Genomic DNA, 20,853 nt, shown 5'->3' on the forward strand with positions numbered 1-20,853 from the left:
GTCAAAAAGGAAAAGATTAGAAAATCTTGAACAATCCAACAAAAATAGATAAAAGGGTATTTTGGGAATTTTTGAAATTTTAGGGGTATTTTGGGAATTTCCACAAATTAGAGGGGTAGTCTGAGGAAACGAGTGATCTCCCTCCGTGAGTGTCTCCTACTGTCTGGTCTCCTCAAGTGGCTCTCCCTATGTCTGTGCAACTCCAATAAAAATAACCGAATGGTATCTCTGATCTTGGTATCTCATTACTTTGGACAGTGGTCTGAAACCCTCTTTGAATAAGCAGTGGAAGTAAGGGGTTTGAGGGTAATAGGAGCCATGCCGCCGCCGAAGGCACGGCTGTTTTATACTAGTTTTTTATAAAAACCTTGAGTAGTGTGGGAGGATAAAACCCTAGTTTTTAAACACGTAACAAGTGAAAAAAACTTAAATCTAGTCTATCCTACCTGCAAATCTCAGTTTTTTTAATGCCAACTTATCATATAAAATTACCACTTTCTACTGTACACCTTACCAATAAAAATGAAGCCAATTAGAAAGCCAATTAGAGGAGCCCCTAGTGTGACATGACGAGACAGTGGGAACATGAATATACCAAACCATTGCTCGTGCTATTTGTTTCATTATGAGGGTGGGTTTAGACTAGGCGGCGGAAGAAAACTGCAAAGGGGCGTCAATGCTCCATGGCGAAAGTTGATAGGTTGAAGTTAAGGCACTCTTCCGCCGGGCCCTCCATTTTTCTTCCGACCCCCCCGGAAGAGTTGATGGCCTCTCTCAGCCCCCTTTGCTTTTTCACTGTTCTGCTTCCACACTGTTCACACTAGGCGGCGGCAGATTTGCGAAGTCTTCTTTCTTGAGGATAAAGAGATAAGAGCATGAGCTTTTAAAGTGACTCACAAACCATAGAAAACTATTTCTCTCATCCTTCTTGAACACGGTTGTGCGAGTGAGACCAGTCCTACCCACCGACAGTTTAGGCTGAAGTAAATCAATGCTTGTTTCCACACCGAGGAACGAGTCTTCGGGAAACATCAATTTCACAAACATACAAAACTCCCTTTAGGGTAGATTCAGAATGGAAATTTTCCATAATAACCGGCATTTTTTGCAATGTAACTCTATTTTCTTAGATTTTTCAAGCACATTCTTCTTCTCCCCATCCCTTCACAAGAAGATTTAGAAATATTCTCATGTAGGAAAACGGAGTCTTTCTCAATGTTTTCCATACAATGTATAACATCATGAGCTTCTGCTCGAGAGGCACCACATACCTAGCTAGGTACGATTGGGGGCAGGGGACCGCCAGCCCCCCCGCTGGAGCTGGCGGTCCCCTGCCCCTAATCGTATCTAGCTAGGTACCTCCCTCACATAAACTCATGATGTTGAGGTAAGTCACAATGTGGGAATTATTGTGTGAGAATTTGTCCAAACTTCTTATGAGCTTCAACCAAGTAATTTGATTCTTCAACCAACTGTTTTGATTTTTCAACCGAAGCTTAGCCGAGGCACACTTTTCCCAAACACTGGGACGAATCTTGCGTAGAGCCCTGGTAGCTTGGAAGAGATCAAAATTTTGAATACTTAAGACAACCCATAGCTAATTTTTCCCAAATAGTTACACAAGACCTTGTTTATTGCCTTAAACAAAGTATATTCAATCACTAAGTAATCATTAATTACTTGATCAATAGATAATCCATTTTAATAATAACCACCTTTACAAAAGTATGGCCAGCCACGTCAGCATGTCACCGCATTTTTTGACGCTTTTTTCGCTGGCCTGCTGCCACGTCAGCCTGTTGTTTGGCGTATTTTTGGGGCTGTGTGTGTCCGGGGGACCTGTCACATCACTAGTTTATGACATACTCACTCAAAAAGAGGTTCCCTTTTATTTGGGGCCTGACAGAGATTGCAATCTTTCAGACTCTCAAGGAAAAGTTGACTATGAGACTAGTATTGGCCTTGCCAGACACTGTGATGCTTGTGGTCGTAGTATTGATACAAGAAGGCCATGTCATAGCTTATGAGAGCAGGATGTTTTCACGTTGTGAATGGGGTTCACAGATTTATGAGAGAGAGCCTTTGACAATTATCTATTCTCTTACACATTGGCGACACTATCTCTCACAAACGGGAGTGCAAATGAATAATCAACAAGATGAAATTAAATAGTCTTTCAAGTAAAAGAGTTGAAGTAGAAGATCGACACAGTATTTGGGACCAGAAGATGGGCTGGTCTCCCCCCCTTAAAGAGAATCTTTATTAGAGAATTTTTTATAAGCACAAGAATCGTAGTAACCCCTCCGATGGTCAATTCCTTCCCAAGCGGGAAATTCCTGAGAGACGAGCTCTCAATTATGGTTTTTATCTGTTCCCGGAGCGTGGAGCTCAACAAACCGTTCCCAATTTTGTTCCCGGAATCTCTTCGTTCCTGGAATCTCTGGGCATAGGCCAACGCTCGCTCCTTCTCCGTGAGGGAGTTCCTGCAAAAGCGCAAACACGGAACAACAACTCGTATGGGGCGAATTTACAACTGTTACCTGTTGCTCATAATACGAAAAAACGGACCTCGCGTACCGCCTTTACTTGATCACTTGCAAATTCCTCCTGGAAGCGCTTCCTCTTGCTAGCGATGATGCTTTCTTTGTGTAGCTCACAGAGTGTGTGTGCTGCTTTTATAGGCTCCTACACCCGACAGGAATAGCCGTGCGGAGCCGACTGGAATAGAGACAAGGAGATAGCGCTAGAGTGGAGAAGGGACCGGTGGCAAAAAGAGAGAGAGGAGAGAGAAAGAGACCTCGCATGCTTTCTTTAATTTCAGCCATCGTTGGGGGTTTTGGGTTAAAGGATGGCTTATTGTTAAGTGGGCTGCCCACTTATGAAGTGGGCGGTCTATCACTTTAAAAAAATATGTGAACCTGAACCAAACTCCATAAAACTTTGTGAGCTGAAAATTGATGCTATGCACTCACATTCCATGCGACCCCGAGTGTAGTTCTGAGGCATAGATGCAATGCAAACATAGATTCCTCACGGGAAGGCATTCGTGCTTCTCGAAAATTACTTAAAAGTATTCCACTTTTTAGAAAAAGCTTCTCAAAACCCATCTTTATTCTTGTGCTTGCGTCTTTACGCATATTCCTTTTTGTCGTTTTGGTTTCTTGTCAGAACAACAAAACATTCCCTTTCTGATGCTCTCGTCACCCATCCCGTGTCGCATGAAGAATATTTGGTTTCTTAGTCTCTCCTTCCAAACTAACGGTACAACCCCTTCCCGATGCTTAATGTCACCCATCATAAGACACATCAGAGTTGTCCATTCGTGATGTCTTTTAATATTTTTGTAGATCTACAATTCTCAACCTTACAGTTCAAGTGCACAAATCTAAATATCCTAATTTTAATAAAAAGAAATTACTCAAAAAAACAAGAAAAATAGTCTATTTAGCAACACTTTCTACTCAAATTTGACTTTATTGTCTTCATAGATCATCAAAGTTCACGCTACTTCTTGTCATAGAAGCAGTTTTTGGAAAAGTAGATGTGGTGGGCTAACATCTTGTCACAGTTTCATTTCCAGATAGTCCATGTTCAGGGACATAAGAATTTAGTGATAGATGCGTGTCTAGAAAGCCCTTGGTTCTAGCTATTTCCGCAATACGTCATCGAAGCTTCGAAGATATGATTGATCAATATGCCACCGATGTTGATTTTGCAGATTTCTTCATCAAATACAACATGAGGAGCTAGTTGCAGGCTATTCCATACGCGACGACTATTTGATGCGGAAAACGATGTGTGTCACACAACCTGAGGGAAAGGTTTTGACAAAGTTCCATTGTCCACCTTTTTTGGGCCACTGCAGCATAGATACCACCTTGAAGGACGTTGAGTGTTACTTCTACTGACCGAGGCTCAAAGAAGGATGTGTACGAGTTTGTTCACAATTTCTTAGTATGGCAAAAGGTCAAGTTTGATAGACATAAGGCTCCAGGACTCTACAACCTTTACACATACCCTCCCGCCCCTGGGAACACATTGCTATGGATTTCATTTTTTAATCTTCCCAAGACCCAAAGTGCGCATTGATAGATTTAGCAAGGAAGCAAGCCCACTTTATTCCGGTAAAGAAGATAGTTATGCCCGATCATTTGGCGACAATGTTTATCTCACGGATTTTCCGATTACATGGAATGCTTGAGTCCATTGCTTCAGATAGCGATACCCGGTTTACTAGTTTGTTGAGAGGGCAATGTGGGAGAACATTGGCACACGGTTGCATTTCTCGTCCTTGTTCCACCACAAATATATGGGCAATTTGAGATGGCCATTTCAGTGGTTTTGGATTTGTTGAAGTCTTATTTTTCGGATCAAAAGACTCAATGGGAAAAGTAATTTCCCTTGGTGGAGTTTGCCTACAACAACACTGTTCATTCATTGACGGGGATGGCTCCATTGGAGGTAGTTGGGGGTGCTAAGAAGGTCCCACCATTTCTGAGCTCCGGAGACAAGATTTTTGAAGTAGAAGAAAAGCAAGAAAATAAGATTTTGAGAAAATCTAGACAGCATAGAAGGCCATCTAGCAGTTCAACAGAGGAGAGCTCATCCTTTTCTAACAATAACCAGATGAGCAAGAAGACCAAGGAGTTCAAGGCAAGGAGTCAGGCAGTCAGGTTTAAGACGTTTTTATGCTACCAAGACACCATCGAGCCCTTGAGTTTGTACAACATTTTGACGTCGCCTTCTCTAGAGGTCGTTTCACAGACCACTCCAAGGTACGAAGGGCGGCATCTTACTTGAAGGGAACTGCGTAGACATGGGGGTCTACTATGTTGTTATTACACATAGAAGCACATGTGACATGGTTAAAATCCAAGAAGATTTTCACGTCAATTTGAATATCAGATGAATATGAAAGAGATGTCATCATGGCTTGGAATCACTTGAGAATGACTAAGAAAGATTCATTGGATGACTACTGCCACACGTTTTGGGATACTTATTTGCAAGAGAGACCAGATTGAGTGATTTTGTTGTGGTTTACCAAAAGGGAAATTTTTGAACCAGAAGTTTGAATCCATTAAGAGACTCATGGGACATGATAAGCAATGATTTGGAATGCATGCCGGCTCATTGACTTATCCTATGACATCATTGTATCCACCTCAACAGGGCAAGAGTCTTCCAATGAAAAGAATGAATCAGCAGAATCGGATGACATATCATACGAAGATTCTGGAAAAAAATCAGATGGTAACACATCCGAAGGTTTTGACGAACTAAGGGAACTAGATGCAAGTTCATCAGAGGATTCTAGAGAAAGGGGATCAGATGATAGTGCATCTCAGGGTTCCGATGATTGAAATTGACGTGCCAATGGACAGGAGAAGCTAGCGAAGCTACCCAAAGGTCCCAGGGGAAAAGGAAAGAAAGGAAAAGGGAATCAACTGGTAGATCAAAGAATTTCCTAGACCCAGGATAAGATTTTCAAAGCAGATCAATATATGAGAGATTTGAACACTGCTTTTGCCAAGGTTTGTGAGGCTCTTGAGGAGTCTCAAGCACGACATAAGAAGGTAGCTGATAGACATCAATGCGACTTGCAGTTGAAGAAAGATGATTGGGTGCCTGTACAGCTCGAGAAGGCATGCACAAGGAAACGAAAGGGAAAGGAGCGGCTTTTTCCAAAGCTAAGAATGTGGTACTATGGCCCTTTCCAAATTCAAGAGAAGAGAAATGATGTATGATTTAGACCGAAGTTGGAAAATACTTGGAAGATTCACAATGATTTTCATGTGACTCTCTTGAAACCTTTCAAGGGTGAGGTGCCAGTCGGCAAGGAGCCTGAGGAGCAACCTCAAGTAGAAGAGAGCGAGGAGATTCTCGCTCCGGAACAAAAACTGGCTCACAAGGAAAGTAAAGAGAAAGGTAAAGTGAGCGGTGATTCTTAGTCAAGAACTACCAGGCATTGAATGTGAAGTGGGTGGAGCAGGAGGACCTAGCAAATACTCCTAAAAAATTGGAACTTTACCTTAAGGCTTTTGATCTAGCTTTGACTATTCCAAGAGATCCCCGAAGATCAGCAGGGTTGAATCTCGTGTAGAAGGGATTGCACAAGAGGGGTGTCACTCCGCTCCTTTGTCACAAATTACCCAGATGGAATAAAGTCACTGATTTTCCTTTGGATTTCAGCGATACTGATGGACTGACAGTATTTTGCTGGATGACTTTATGAAAGAATTACTTCGACATGGGAATTCTAAAAAATGAATCTGATCTATTGTGCTCACTCATGTGATTGTGTTGAGTGCCGGTTTGAAAGTCAAAATGATTGCAACATTTCGGTCTTGAGATTCTATGAACTTGATCACAATAAGAATTAGTTAATCTGACATTAGTGAGATTCGGTGTGGATCTAGATGTGATTGTTGAACACGTCGCCAGAATCACGCTCCTAGATCTTGATGGACACTATGTGATTTGATATGAATGTGCTTTGATGTTCACTGACTGTCGTCTTTGTGCAAGGGTTGGATTTGTGTCATTTAGTGCGTCAATACTTAGAGTTGAACTGGCTGATCGCTTATGTCTTATTTTGCAAGCATAATCAAGGGCAATTACAACTATTTCAAGAGGGGGGTTATGTCACAAAGTGATGACATGGCATGACCACTTGGCAGAGAAATGGCCAAGTGGACAAGAGGAATTGAAAGGAGTAACTTGAAGAGCTTATGAAGCACTGACTGTGGGGCCCAAAACCCTAAATGAAAAAAGATTTAACCCTAAAAGGGATTCTTGTAAAATGCATTGACATGCTGATGTGACTGATCATAGCACGGTCGTACGGAATTTTCACAATTTGCAGCTGCATGTGCCATGCGGCAGGCGCTGTATGGATTTTTGCAAATTACCTTGTGTAACATTTAATGGTCTAGTAACTTGTGTGTAGCGGAAAATAGCATGAACATAGTGAGCATTTCATTAGAATAGCTTCCTAATGAGAATAACAAGAGTGCTTGGGTGGAGAGAGCAACAAAAATCATAACACCTAGTTAGATAGCATGAACAATACTTCAAAAGAGAGAGAAATTAAGCAATTGACAACAATTGAGGACCGGATTTGCATGGAGCCGGTCCCCCCTCCAAAAGACTTTGTATTATGATTTCTCCCATCAAGAGAGACATTTTACAATACAATTTCTTGTGTTCCTTCAATACTAGCTAGTGCAATGAAGATGGAAACTTCATGCACTGAGCAAAACACTTATCAAACACAACATCAATTCCCTCACGGCCTCAGACCCAAGACCTCACACACCTTCGAAGATGGTGAGAGCTAGCGGGGTATGAGAGTAGATTGAGAGGAAGAAGGAGTATTCTTACGAGAAAGATGTACATCTCCTCACATAATCACTCATATTAGCATATCTTAGCTTAGTAATTAGCTTGGTAGAGGAGATGAGCACGCATTGAAGCTTGGCTCTTGGTTGGATTTGCATCACAAAGCCAAGAGTTGTTGGTGTAGGTCTCCCTTCTCACAAGCTTGGAGTAGGTGGCAAGCTTTCCATTAAAGCTTGAGAAGGAGAGGGAGTCTTCTTTGCTTCACACATGAGTGTGTGTGTGATAATGCCTTGCAAAAATCAGCCCCCTCTATCTCTCTTGGTCGACCCCCCTTCCAATTTGGTCTTGCTACAGTCCTATTGGACCTCCCCAGGCCTAGCCAATGGGAATGAAGTAGTATAAGTGATAGCCTTCTGACATGTGTCCCCCTTTCCCCTTTTGTGAGAGCTTTAGGTAATTAATAAATGCAACTAAACTCTCATTGGACCCCTTTGCCTCCTGGCCAATAGGAATCAGGCAAGCCATTAGGCTGCTGAATGCTCATTGGTCCCCTTGGGAGATTGTCCAATAGTCTTCTAGAGAGCTTAATTCTTATTGGTTCTTTTATTAAGTGTTTTTAATTTAATTAAATTGGATTTACTCTAGCTTAATTCTCATTGGTCCACCTCCAAGGCCATCCAATAGGAATTGGGTACACCTTGCGGGCATCTGGGCTAGGGAGTTGACATGTATCCCTCATTCCCTTTGTGTAAAGGGAGCTTGTGTGTGTCTGTGTGTGTGTGTGTTTCTCTCATCTCCTCTGCTTGCAAGGCTCGCCTCCTCCTATGTAGGGATTGATAAAGACTTTTGGGACACACACAAAGCATCCATTTCCCCCAATGTTTGACCTTTGGACACAACCTTTGAATTTTGGAACCTTAGCATTTTGGAACTCTTAATGGGCTGAACCTTAGGGTATTTTAAGCCCATTGTTCACATTGCTCTTTTGCAGATGGCCCCCCCTTTGGATCCCTATTTTACCTCCTTTGGATCCCTAATGTGGTCAGTCTGCTAGCTTAACCAATATTCTAGCTTTTTCTCCCCTGGCAATTCCCCATAATAAATGATCAGTTTAACATGAGAAAATCATTTAGGATAATTAGATATTGATTATTATGACACCTTGGCTGCTTTAGGAATCTCTAACGCTAGCTTTTGGGGACGAGAGCTTTTCAGTGAAAGTGCTTTTGAATTGATGTGCTTTTGGGGCTTTGCTATTGGTCATCCCATGTACTGTTTACAAGAGCCCGTGGGGCCTCACTCTGCAGAGCATTTGGACACAGAGTCAGATAGCAGAGGTCTCTTGGGATTTGTACTTTGCAATGATTACTGATAAAGAAATACCAAAAGGGGTGTTGATGTGCTTTTGGGGATATGCTATTGGTCATTCCTTGTACTGTTTACAAGAGCCCTTGGGGCCTCACTCTGCAGAGCATCTGGACACACAATCAGAGAGCAGAGGTCTCTCGAGAGTTGTACTTTGAAATGATTAATGATAAAGAAATACCAAAAGGGGTGTTAGACTTTGGGACAATACCTCTAGGCACAGAACTATGCTTGACCATATTGACTCTCTCTCTCTCTCTCTCTCTCTCTCTCTCTCTCTCTCTCTCTCTCTCTCTCTCTCTCTCTCTCTCTCTCTCTTTATTAAAGTTCAGTGATTTTGAAGTTTCTGTTTGTGTGTTGCTATTGATTTCTGACTTGGGTCGCCAAGAAAGTTACATGAAATCCGTTGAGGACGTAAAAACATCCTGCTCTCGTAAGCTATGACATGGTCGTCTTACATCAAGACTGCTCTCAAAGTGCAACCACATGCATCACAATAAACGTCAAAGGGATTTTGCAAGCACGGTAAAGCCAATACTGGCCCGATTGTGAACTTGTCATTGAGAGTTTGAAATTTTGCAATCTTTGACTGTCTCCAATCACAAATGGTCTCAACTTTGGCCTTGTCTCACACCTTTCGCTGAGACGATGTGTCCCAGAAAGTGTATCTCTTGCAAGAAAAACTCGATCTTTTTTACATTTACAACCAATTTATGGTGCCGTAGTGTATGAAAAACTTGTAATAGATGGTTTCTGTGCTTTGCCTCACTGTTGGAGAAGACTATGATTTCGTCAAAGAAAGTGCCAAAAAATGATCGGTACTCTTTGAAAATCCTATCCCATCATGCGGTTGAATGTAGCCGGAGCATTCATATGGCCAAATGGTATACCAAATATTCATACAAACTCAAAATTTGTCCTGAAAGCTATATTGTAGACGTCTCCAGGAGCAATTTGGATTCAATGATAACCAATCTTTGCATCAATTTGGCTAAAGCAAGTAGAACCCTGAAGTCTGTCGAGCTTATCATCAATCTCTTTTGGTTCATTGTTTCTTCATTTTAGACTCGGTTAACTCGATAAGGTGGCCGGCTTGGTGGTGCTCTACCGCGAATCAAATTAATTGCTATGATCTTTCGGATGTGCAGGAGGTAAATCTCCTGGTAGGCCTCCATGGAAAGAGTTAGCCTGAGCTTGCAAAATTCTTGTTGTCCTTTGTCGAGGTCATATATATTTGAGTTTCGATCATCATTCAGTTCTTCAAGAAGATCAAATTAACAAAAATTCTGGATTTCATCAAGTGGAACGGACTCGCCTTTCAATTTTACATCAAGTACAATCTCTTTACCCTTCTCATTCTTCAAGATGGACTTCCTTGCCCTATAAGGGACCACGGAGCTGTTCTTATGGAACCAAGGGATTCCTAGGAGGACGTCACACTCTTCCAAAGGCATGATGTAAAAGTACTTGCGGCCAAAATACTTGTGACAATGTAAATGTAGTTTGCCAATGACATGTATAATGGCGTCCGAGTGCCGCTAGCACAACCTCGATCGGTGGCCCCATTTCCTTGGGCGTAACTCCAAGTCGAGCCACCAATTCGGTTGAAGATGGCCTTGTCTCCTCCATCAAAGGAGATAAGGGATTCCTGGTCTTGCACTTTGCCCCATGCTCTGTAAAGTTCGGTACTTTCATTCATCTGGTTAGGGTCGACGGTTCCCACAAAATTTGCTATGAGTCTTACTTTCTTCTTTCCGTTTCTTCTGCGCTCGCATGTTGCTCTGTAACTCTCTGGCTTATCCTCTGGTGGTCCTCTGGTTCATCTTCTTTTCAAGAGTTCTATCCATCTCTTTCTGCGAGTATAGATTCCGCCTTTTTGCAGTCATCTGTCCTTTCAACTTTCCTCTTGACCTGAGAGGAGAATGAATGCCCTCACACCATCTCGAGTAAATATCATCAATCGGGCAATCCATCACGTGTTTCACCAATCTTGGGTCTCTAAAGTACTTGATCAATATTTTTACACATGAGTCAACCTGCAGTTGACGCTTGTACTCTACTCTAGCAAACTTCTTTGCCAAAAATTTGCCAAATCTTCATTCTTTTCTTCAGTTCTTGCACCGGATTTCAACTTTTCTTTGCCTCCCCCCAAGAGGTGTTATCTTTGTCCAATTCTCTGCAAGAACCCATGTGTAATTTGGGGTTCTTTATGGCTTATGGCTTGTAAGACAAAGCAATGAAGACGAGAGCACGCCCGATGCGCGATGAAGTAAGGGTGGGAGTGGCTAATAAGCCCGAGGTCAGGACACAGAGATTCTTTCACAAAAACCTACGTGTACTGTAGAAAGCATCGGGACTGGCTAATAAGTCCGCTGTCGAGACACAACAATTCTTTCTCAAAAACTTGTGTGGGCTTCAAAAAGGATCAGATCCCCATAAAAGAAGAATTTTTTTGAGCTATGATACCACTGTAACAGGCTTGGGCACTCCAAATGAGAAATCAATAGCAAAACACGAATACAAACTTCAAAATTATTGAACTTAGAGAGAGAGAGAGAGAGAGAGAGAGAGAGAGAGAGAGAGAGAGAGAGAGAGAGAGAGAGAGAGAGAGAGAGAGAGAGAGAGACATGACCCATCATAGTTTCGTGCCCAAAGGTATTGGCCCCGAAGTTTGGCGTCCCTTTTGATATTTCTTTATCATTTATAATTTCAAAGTACAACTCTTGAGGGACCTCTGCTCTTAGATTCTGCGTCTAGATGCTCTGTAGAGTGAGGCCCCAAGGGCTCTTTTATTCTTACAAGGGATGCCCCAAAAGCACAACCCCAAACACAATGAGTTCAAAAGCATCTTGGACCCAAATTCTAGCGCCAAAACCTGGCAAAACAAAGATCACATAAATCCGGATAGGTGCCACATCAGCAATCAATGCAATTTGCGGGCCGTTCGTATAGCTCATCGATGTCAGCATCCTTACACAATTAAAAGTCTCTTTTGTCCCTTGGGCCACATCAGATGAGGTACCATTAGTTGGTACAACTTAAAGGCTTTTGAAACTGTTTATTTTAGGCCCCTCAAAATGGTTCTGCAAGTTGGTAAAACTTCATCTACATCTTTCTCTAGGGGTTGGACCTCCCTTTGTCCTGAGTGCCTCGAATTGGCCATGCCATGTCATCACCTTGTGACATTTTGATCTAAGGCTGACACGTCAAAAACTACACGTTGATGAGAGGCCAGAATACAAAAAACTCTTTACATAAGGAGGAGTGTCATAAGGAGGGCCCTGTTAGGAAACAGAATGTAGCTAAGTAGATATTAGAGTAGTTTACTTAATGGAAAGAGATAATTCTCACATACGAAAGATTAGAGAGAGAGAGAGAGAGAGAGAGAGAGAGAGAGAGAGAGAGAGAGAGAGAGAGAGAGAGAGAGAGAGAGAGCACGATATATGTGGTTCACCCAATGTGGGCTACATCTACGGAAAAGCAGCCACTTAATGGCTTTAGTACTTCAAACAAAAAGTAGGTTACAAAGGGATTATACCATTAATGGAGCTCCCACCTTGCTTCACTCTCACCACCTCACATCAAGTTCACAATGCACCACAATACATTTTGTGTGTAGAAGAGGTCTTGTTTTATAGGCCAAAAAGATTGTCCTCTCTCATGAGAGACAGCCGTATGTAGCCGTCCTTGTGTAGACAAGTCCAAGTTGGAATCTACAATGCATCCATGTGTGGGATCCCTTGAGAAGACAAGTCCATTTTGAAATCGATCACCAGTCGTTGACTTTGGCCACCGGTCACCAACCATTGACTTTCGACCACTAGCCACCGATCAACCAATTAGCTGCTTTTCGTCCACTCTCCGACCGTTGTCCGGCCATAATATTCCGGCGCGTGATTTTTCTTCGTGCACGATGGCTTCTCTTCATAATGAGGGCCTTACAAATGTGTGTTTTTAATACAAAAAATTACAAGGGGTAAATCTCCGGCTCGATACTTACCAATCTCCCACTTGGAGACTGATCTCCACATCAAACCTGTGACTACTTTTCATCTTGGCTTCTTATCTTTGAATGGCACTTGAAGATGAGCAAAAGCTCAACTTCTCCTTGTTGACTACCTTTGTAAACATGTCTACAGGATTTTCACTTGTTTGCACCTTTCCTAGATTCAGCTATCTCTCTTCCATAAGAGTGCGTATGAAGTGATATCTCACCTTTGTCCTTGAGTGAAAGGCTGAATTCTTTGCAAGATGAATGGCGCTTTGACTATCAATGTACAAGACACAATTGTCTTGCTTATATCCAAACTCCTCTAAGAATCTGTGAAGCCACATAATTTCTTTGTTTGTCTACGTCATTGCTACGTAATTTGCTTATCTGGTAGAAATGAGACCACTTTCTGTAGATTTGAAGCTCAACTTCTTGCTGTGCCTCCAATCGTGAAGACGTAGCTAGTAATGCTTTTTTGAGTATTTTTGTCACTTGCCATATCTGCATCAGTATACCCTTGCAAGAAAATATCGGTGTCTCCAAAATACAAAGCATTTGTTGTTGTACCTTTTAGATACCTAAGTATTTACTTCACAACTTGCCAGTGCTCTTTACCTGGATATTCCATGAATCTCCTTACAACTCCTACTGCATGTACAATGTCTGGCCTTGTCCAGACCATAGCATACATTAGAGAACCTACCGCTACATCATATGGAACTTTAGACATATAGGCTATCTCCTCTTGTGTCTTTGGACACATATCCTTGGTTAGTTTAAAGTGCCTAGCTAAAGGTGTAGAAACTGATTTTGCATCTTGCATTGCAAACCTTTCGAGTACCTTCTTGTTGTAATCCTCTTGAGATAGGTTTACTATCTTTTTGTTTTATCCCTTCATATCTTCATACCAAGTATCCTCTTTGCAGCACCTAAATCTTCCATCAAAAAAGATTTAGATAGCTCCTCTTTTAGGCCTTTGATGTCCTACATGTTAGCACTTGCAATCAGCATGTCATCAACATACAACATTAGGATGATGAACTTCCCATCTCCCAAATTTTTTGTGTAGATGCAGTGATCAGAGTTGCATCTTCTGAATCCGTGATCCAATATCCATTGATCAAACTTTAAGTACCACTATCTTGATGCTTTCTTTAAACCATACAAGCTCTTATTTTTAATTTGTAAACCATTTTTTCCTTACCTTTTATTTCATATTCCTTTGGTTGAAGCACGTTGTCACTGTTCACACTCCTTGAGTCTTCACCATCCTCAAGCTCCATGTACTCATCAAGTGTTTCTTTTATGAATGTTACATAGTAAAACGAGCCACCAAGGGATGGTGTACTTGGAGGACCCCAAACATAAGAATAAAACAACTAAAATTTTTATTTTTTTCCATTTCTTGATTTTTAAAATTTTTAGATTTTGTTTACCGTAAACACAATCTACACAGAACTCTAAGTCCACTTCTTTCAAACATGGTAGAAGCTTCTTTGATTGAAAGATTTGCATTCCTTTGGCACTCATATGTCCAAGCTGGTAGTGCCATACTGCCCTGTTGACTTCTGTAGCTGTTGCACAAGTTAAAGATTATGTGCTGACAATACACAAGTAAAGTGTACCAACCTTTTCTCCTTTGGCAATCACCAACAATTTTTTAACGTTTGTTTCCGACTGAAATTGGTGACCTTCATCATTCAATTATCCCGTAGAGATCAAATTTTTGCGAAGAGAAGGAACATGCCTAACATCTTTAAGCTTCCATTTATTTCCATTAGCAATTTTGACATAAATTGTACCTTTGCTAATAATTTCACAAGCTTCATCCTCTCCCAAGTATACACATCCAAAATTACCTTTGGTGTAATCTTGGAAATGTTGCTTGTGTGGTGTCGCATGGAATGAAGCTCCGAAATCTACTATCTAGGAATTAGACACATTGTCTAATGAGAGAATTAGAGCGTCTTGCTCTACTTTACGTGCCACATTGGCCTCCGATGTTGGCTTGCTGTCTTGAGACTCCGACTCTTTCTTCTTCTTGGGCCAAAAATCCTTCTTGATGTCGGCCTTCTTGCCGCAATCCCAACATTCAAGAATTGACTTTGTGCGTGTCTTGATTGGCCTTGAGCGATCAAGACCCTTTTGATTTTTGAATTTCTCCTTAGTCCTTCCTCTTGTTTGCACTGACAATGCAGCATTTGATGATTCACCTATGCTTCTCGTTTGCATTTCCTCGCTTAGGAGAGCACCCACAACATCATCAAACTTAAACAGTTTTTGTGTCAGAGATAGAGTTACTTACAACCATCACAACTATCCCAACTATCCAGTAGAGACGATAGTATAAGGAGGGCTCACACTTCATTGTTGAAATTGAACTTCACTGATCAAAGTTGACTTATATTGATGTTAAAGTGGTTTAGGTGTTCTACAACTTAACCATTCTCTGCCATTTTTAGATTGAACAAGCACTTCATGGAGAAATACCTTTGTGGATGCCATGGTTTCTCGTAGAGGCTATCAAGTGAATTCATCAAGTCCTCCGTGGTCTTCATCTCCAAAACGTTGAAGGTCACTGTTGATGCCAAGCTTAGCCGAATTGTTCCTAATGCCTTTTGGTCAAGGATAATCCATGCTTCATCTGCCATTGTAGCGGGCTTCTTTGCTATAATTTGCTAAAGAGATTCAAGACTATGTTTTAAATCAGAAGTCTGACTCCATTCAGAGACTTATGGGACATGACTAAGCAACGATTTGGAATGCATGCCTGCTCATTGACTTATGCGACGGGCAAGATTGTATCCACCTCAAAAAGACAAGAGTCTGCCAGTGAAGAGAATGAATCAACAAAACCAGATGATAGCTCATCACAGGATTCTGGCGAATCAAAGGGTTTTGACGAACTAAGGAAATAAGATGCAAGTTCATCAAAGGATTCCAGAGAAAGAGGAATCAGATAATAGTGTCGACGAGTACACAAGGGACTTGGACACTGCTTTTGCCATGGATCGAGAGGCTCTAGAGAAATCTCAAGAAAGACTAAGAAGGCAGCATATCGACATCATCGCGATTTAAATTGAAAGAGGACGATTGGGTGCTTAAGTTTTGAGAAGGCACGCCTAAGAAAACGAAAAGGAAAGGAGCGGCTTTTTTCAAAGCTTGGCATGAGGTATAATGGCCCTTTCCAGATAAAAGAAAAAGTAAATAATGTCTCCTTTAGACTAAACCTGCCCAATATTTGGAAAATTCACAATGCATTTCATGTGAATCTATTGAAGCCTTTTAAAAGAGATGTGCCCAATGATGGGGAGCCAGATGAGCAACCCGAAGTGGAGGAAAGAGAGGAGATACTCGTTCCAGAAAAGATATTGGCACACAAGGCTAGAAAGATTAAAGGTAAAGTGATTAGGCGGTTCTTGGTTAAGTTCAAGAACTATCTTGCATTGGATGCCAAGTGGATGGAGGAAGAGGACCTAGGAGATACTCCTCAGATTTTGGAACTTTATCTTGAAGCATTCGATTTAGCATAGTCTACTTCGATAGAATCCCAATTTTAGCATGGGTGAATCTAGTGCAGTGGGTTTGCACAAGAGGGGAGTCACTCCACTCCTTTGTATCCCGATTTTGAATAGAGTCACCGATGTCCCCTTTGGGTTTGAGGGATACTGGTGGGCTGACAGTATTCTGTTGTATGACTTTATGAACTGGAATTCCCAAAAATGAAAATTAATATGAAAATAAAAATGAAAATGATTGATTTGTACTTGACTTGTTGGAGTGTAGGAACTGAAAGACAAAATGATTGTAGCATTTCGGTCTCATAAATCTCTATAGACATGATTGCAATAAGGATTAGTTAATCGAGCATCTATGAGGTGCCAATTGGATCTAGATACGATTACTAAATACGTTTCCAATTAATCATGGTCTGAGATTTAGAATGAATTTGTATGTGATTGGTCATGTGATGTCCTATGATGTCAAGTGATGTCCGGTGATGTGACTGTCAATTTGTACAAGTGCTAGATGTGTTGTGTCTAGTGCGTTGGTACTAATAGTCAGTGTCTACTAAGACAGTTTATGGCTTGTGTTTGTTTTGCAGGCGTAATTGAGGGTGATTACAATTCTTTCAAGAGGGGAGTATGTCACAAACTGGTGACGTGACTGGCCCCTGGAGAACACACCTTGCTGATGTGGAAACAACCCAAAGATTTGGTCAACAGACTGATGTGGCACTTACGAATATCCACAAAATGCACTGACATCTATACGTGGTAGCGTAGAGACTTTCGTGATTTACGCTGACATACAGACTTCCACAAATCGCACTGCCAGCTTTTGGGGATTAATGCTTTTGACTTTAGAAGCTTTTGAGAGATCAATTGATTTTATTTTTAACCGATTTTGGGGCTCTACTTTTGGGAAACTCTTGTAACAATAAATAGCTCTCTTGGGTCTCATTACTTAGAGCATCTCGACATAGAGTCTGAGTGTGAGATCCCAAATACTCCCTTGTACTTTGCACACAGATTAATAAAAAAAGAAATACCGAAAGGGGTGCCAATCTTTGGGGCCAATACCTCTTGGCATGGAACCACGCGCACTGTTTCGTGTTTTGTGAAATGTTTTGAAGTGACTCTTTGTTGTGTTGCGATAGAATCTAGACTTGGGGTGCCCAAGTTTGATACAGTGAGGCATCTCTAAACAAGGGCACCCTTGGAGTGCTCTCATAGATAGCCTTAGACATGATTTCTTAAAGCTATTGTGCCCAATATTTGGTGTTTTGTCTTGGAAGGGTAGACAATATTGTCGCTTAAGCTTCTTGGAGATGGCTTCCTCTCTCCTATGCTAGGGACTGCTTGACTTGGATTTGTTGTTGCGGGTTCCTTCGTAGCTTTATCTCCCTTAGGTCAAAGTGTTCCTCTTCAAGGGGGTCCCCCTATTATATTCTTCCCACCTTCTTTGGTGCTGCTACACTATGTTCCTTTATCTCAAAAGTGGTTATTATCATTGAGCTATTAGACGCTTATCTTAGGTCACCAATGAGCCATTCGATGCTTGTCTAAGGTCACTTATTATAAAATTCTTTAGTGACTTATTCTATAGCTAGCCACTCCCTTAGCTTCCTTGTGCGACTTGATTGTTGCCATATGTTAAATGTTGTTCATCATCACGTTGGTGCGATACAAGTCGTCATTTTTATTTTGGCTTGGTGCTCATATCTTTAAGAGTTTTTATGATTCATGCATTTTTCTCTGCAGCTATCTATATCTGTTGTTGAGTGAGGGGAATTAAAGTTCACCTTCAAAATGCTTCTCCTTCTACTTATAGGCTTCTCATCACACATGCATTGGTCCTTGGTTGTGAAGCGCCACCTATACACTTGTAGGACATGGATCTTAGGCATGTGTAGAGCTTGCACCGACAACTTTCCCGTCTCAGGCCTACTAATAACGTTTTAGCTTTTAGGCTTTGGGTCATATGTGGAGGAGCGTCTCGTTGCATAGTATATATGTGGCCTTTGGGGCTCTCTATCCTTCGGTGTTGTAGAGTTTTCCATCTAGAATTATTGGGCATGTTACGCAGCTTTTTCTCCATGTGATCTCTCTCTCTCTCTCTCTCTCTCTCCCCGTTTTTACTTGTGTCTCTTGTACTACACACTCTGATACTTTGAGAAGAATTGTTGGATTTAGGGTACTTATAGCCGTTTTTGGGCTATTTGAATAATGTTATAGTTAGTCACCTCACCTAAGAAAATTTCACTTTTAATAGCTTGGCTATCTACATTTTTACAACAAACATAGGCTAGGCGTATGTGCATTAGAGACTCTGCTTTTCGGGCTCCGATTTTGGCATCCCTTGTAAGAATAAAAGGGGCCTTAGGGGCCTCACTCTTCAGAGCATCTGGACGCACAGTCTGAGAGTAGAGGACCCCGTGAGGAGTTGTACTTTGCTCAAGGGTTAATATAAAAGGAATATCGAAAGGAGCCCAATCTTTGGGGCCAATACCTTTGGGCAGGAAACTACACCAGGCCCTGTCGACCAAATTGAACTGTGATTTTAAAGTTGTGAAGTATATTAAGTGATTCTCTCGTGTGTTGTGTCCGATTCCCGTCTTGGGATGCCCAAGCCTGTGATAGTGGTATCAGAGCATCAAGCGTGTGCTTTTCTCAAAGCATACCGGTCCTATCAAAGAGTAGATAGGGCACTTGGGCACTTTGAAAATTGATATTGAAGATTCTTCGTGTCTCAATCCCAAAGTTATTAGCCACTCCCACCCTTGCTTCATCGCGCATCGGACGCGCTCCTGTCTTCATCGCTCTCTCTTATAGGGCAAAAGCCATCAAGAATCCCAGATTACACATGGGTTCTCGTGGAGAATTTGAGAGAGATATTACCTCTCAGCGCGAAGGCAAAGAAGAGTTGAAATCCGGTGCGGGAAGTGAAGAAAGGAATGAAGATTTGGGCAATTTTTTTTCAACGGAGAAGTTTACCAGAGCAAAGTACAAGCATTGGCTGCAGGTTGACGTGTGTGAAGAGATTGATCAAGTACTCTAGAGACCCAAGATTTGCGAAACACCTAAAGAATTACTCAATTGATGAGATTCACTCGAGATGGAGTGGGGCCATCGAGTCTCCTCATAATGGGATAAAAGCTGAAAGGACAAATGAGTGCAAAAAAGTAGAAGCTTTACTCACAGGATGAGGTGGAATACAACTATTGACCAAAAGATGAACTAGATACTGGAAAGGACACTGAAAGGGATACCGATGTACTGACAATCTGGTTGTTTGTGACAGATAATTGGAAATAAGAGCGAGGAACTCGCATCTGTATGGATTGGGAAGCATGGAGTCGGACATCTAGTCTTTTGCAATGAGGTGAGTCATCTCCTTGTCTGTTTTGCACGTGAAATTGAGGATAAGATGGTGAGACTGGGAGCAACAAAAGCTCAAGAATGGATCCGTTGATTCAAGATAAGAATGATGAATTCGAATTAATGGATGATTACGCATGTTGAATGATTCTAGTGCATCAAGATTCCCATACGAATGAGATGACTGGATACTGTGGTGAGCGCTTCAAGAGTTCCTATGAGATGAGATGGCTACAAAAGGATCTAGGTGCATCCAGACTTCTGGACGAATGAGATGACTAGATGATTGAAACATTGTGTTCAATATGAACTAAGTGTGTGAATGGAGAACTTTGAAATAGGAATTTTCCGAGATAATTCTGATTTATTTATGAGATTAATGTTCTCTGGAAGAACTTGCTAGATGTGTGCAGATAACATGTGAAATTGATGATAATGGATGACGAATTCAGAGTAACGACAGCTCCAAAATGAATCTGACAACGATAAGTATTTTGAATTTCGAATGAAACTTATGGAGAACTTGCTATTTGTGAACAAATAACACGATTAAGAATGAGATGATGATGATTTTGGAGCAGTGACAACTCCCATATGAACCTAATATCGAATCATGAATTTTGAATCATGACTAATTCAATGGAACTGTCATGCACACAACGAGAGTTCCTGCGGGATGAGATGGCCACGCAGCTAGAACTTAACGATTGAACCACTCTGTTCAGTATGAACTTGGTGATGGATTAGGATCCCCAAAAATGATTACTCACACACGACAATGCTGGAGTATAGAAGAAATGATCACTCACACACGATAGTGTTGGAGTGCAGAAATCTATGGACATGATTGCATTATGGGATTAGTCAATTCGAAGCGAGTGAGATTTGGGATAGATCTAGATGCGATTGCTAAATACATTGCCAGGAATAATGGTCCTAGATTAGAACTGAATGCATGGACGTGATGACGATATGTGATTAGTTGAATCGACATCAGTGAGGTCCGATGTAGATCAAGATGCGATCGCTAAGTAGGTCACGAGGAATCACGGTCATAGATTCTATGTGATGTGATCTAAATGTGACGTGATGTGACTATTGTCTTTGTACAAGTGCTGGATTTGCGTCAATACTTAGAGTCAGTGTCTACTAAACTACTTTATGTGTGATTTTCTAGTTTATGGCTTATGTTTGATTTTGAAGGCGTACTCAAGGGCGATTACAATTCTTTCAAGAGGGGGGTATGTCACAAAATGGTGACGTGGCATGACTACC

This window comes from Adiantum capillus-veneris, chromosome 10 (assembly GCF_014529385.1).
Source record: "Adiantum capillus-veneris isolate H3 chromosome 10, ASM1452938v2, whole genome shotgun sequence".
In the NCBI taxonomy this organism is placed as follows: Eukaryota; Viridiplantae; Streptophyta; class Polypodiopsida; order Polypodiales; family Pteridaceae; genus Adiantum; species Adiantum capillus-veneris.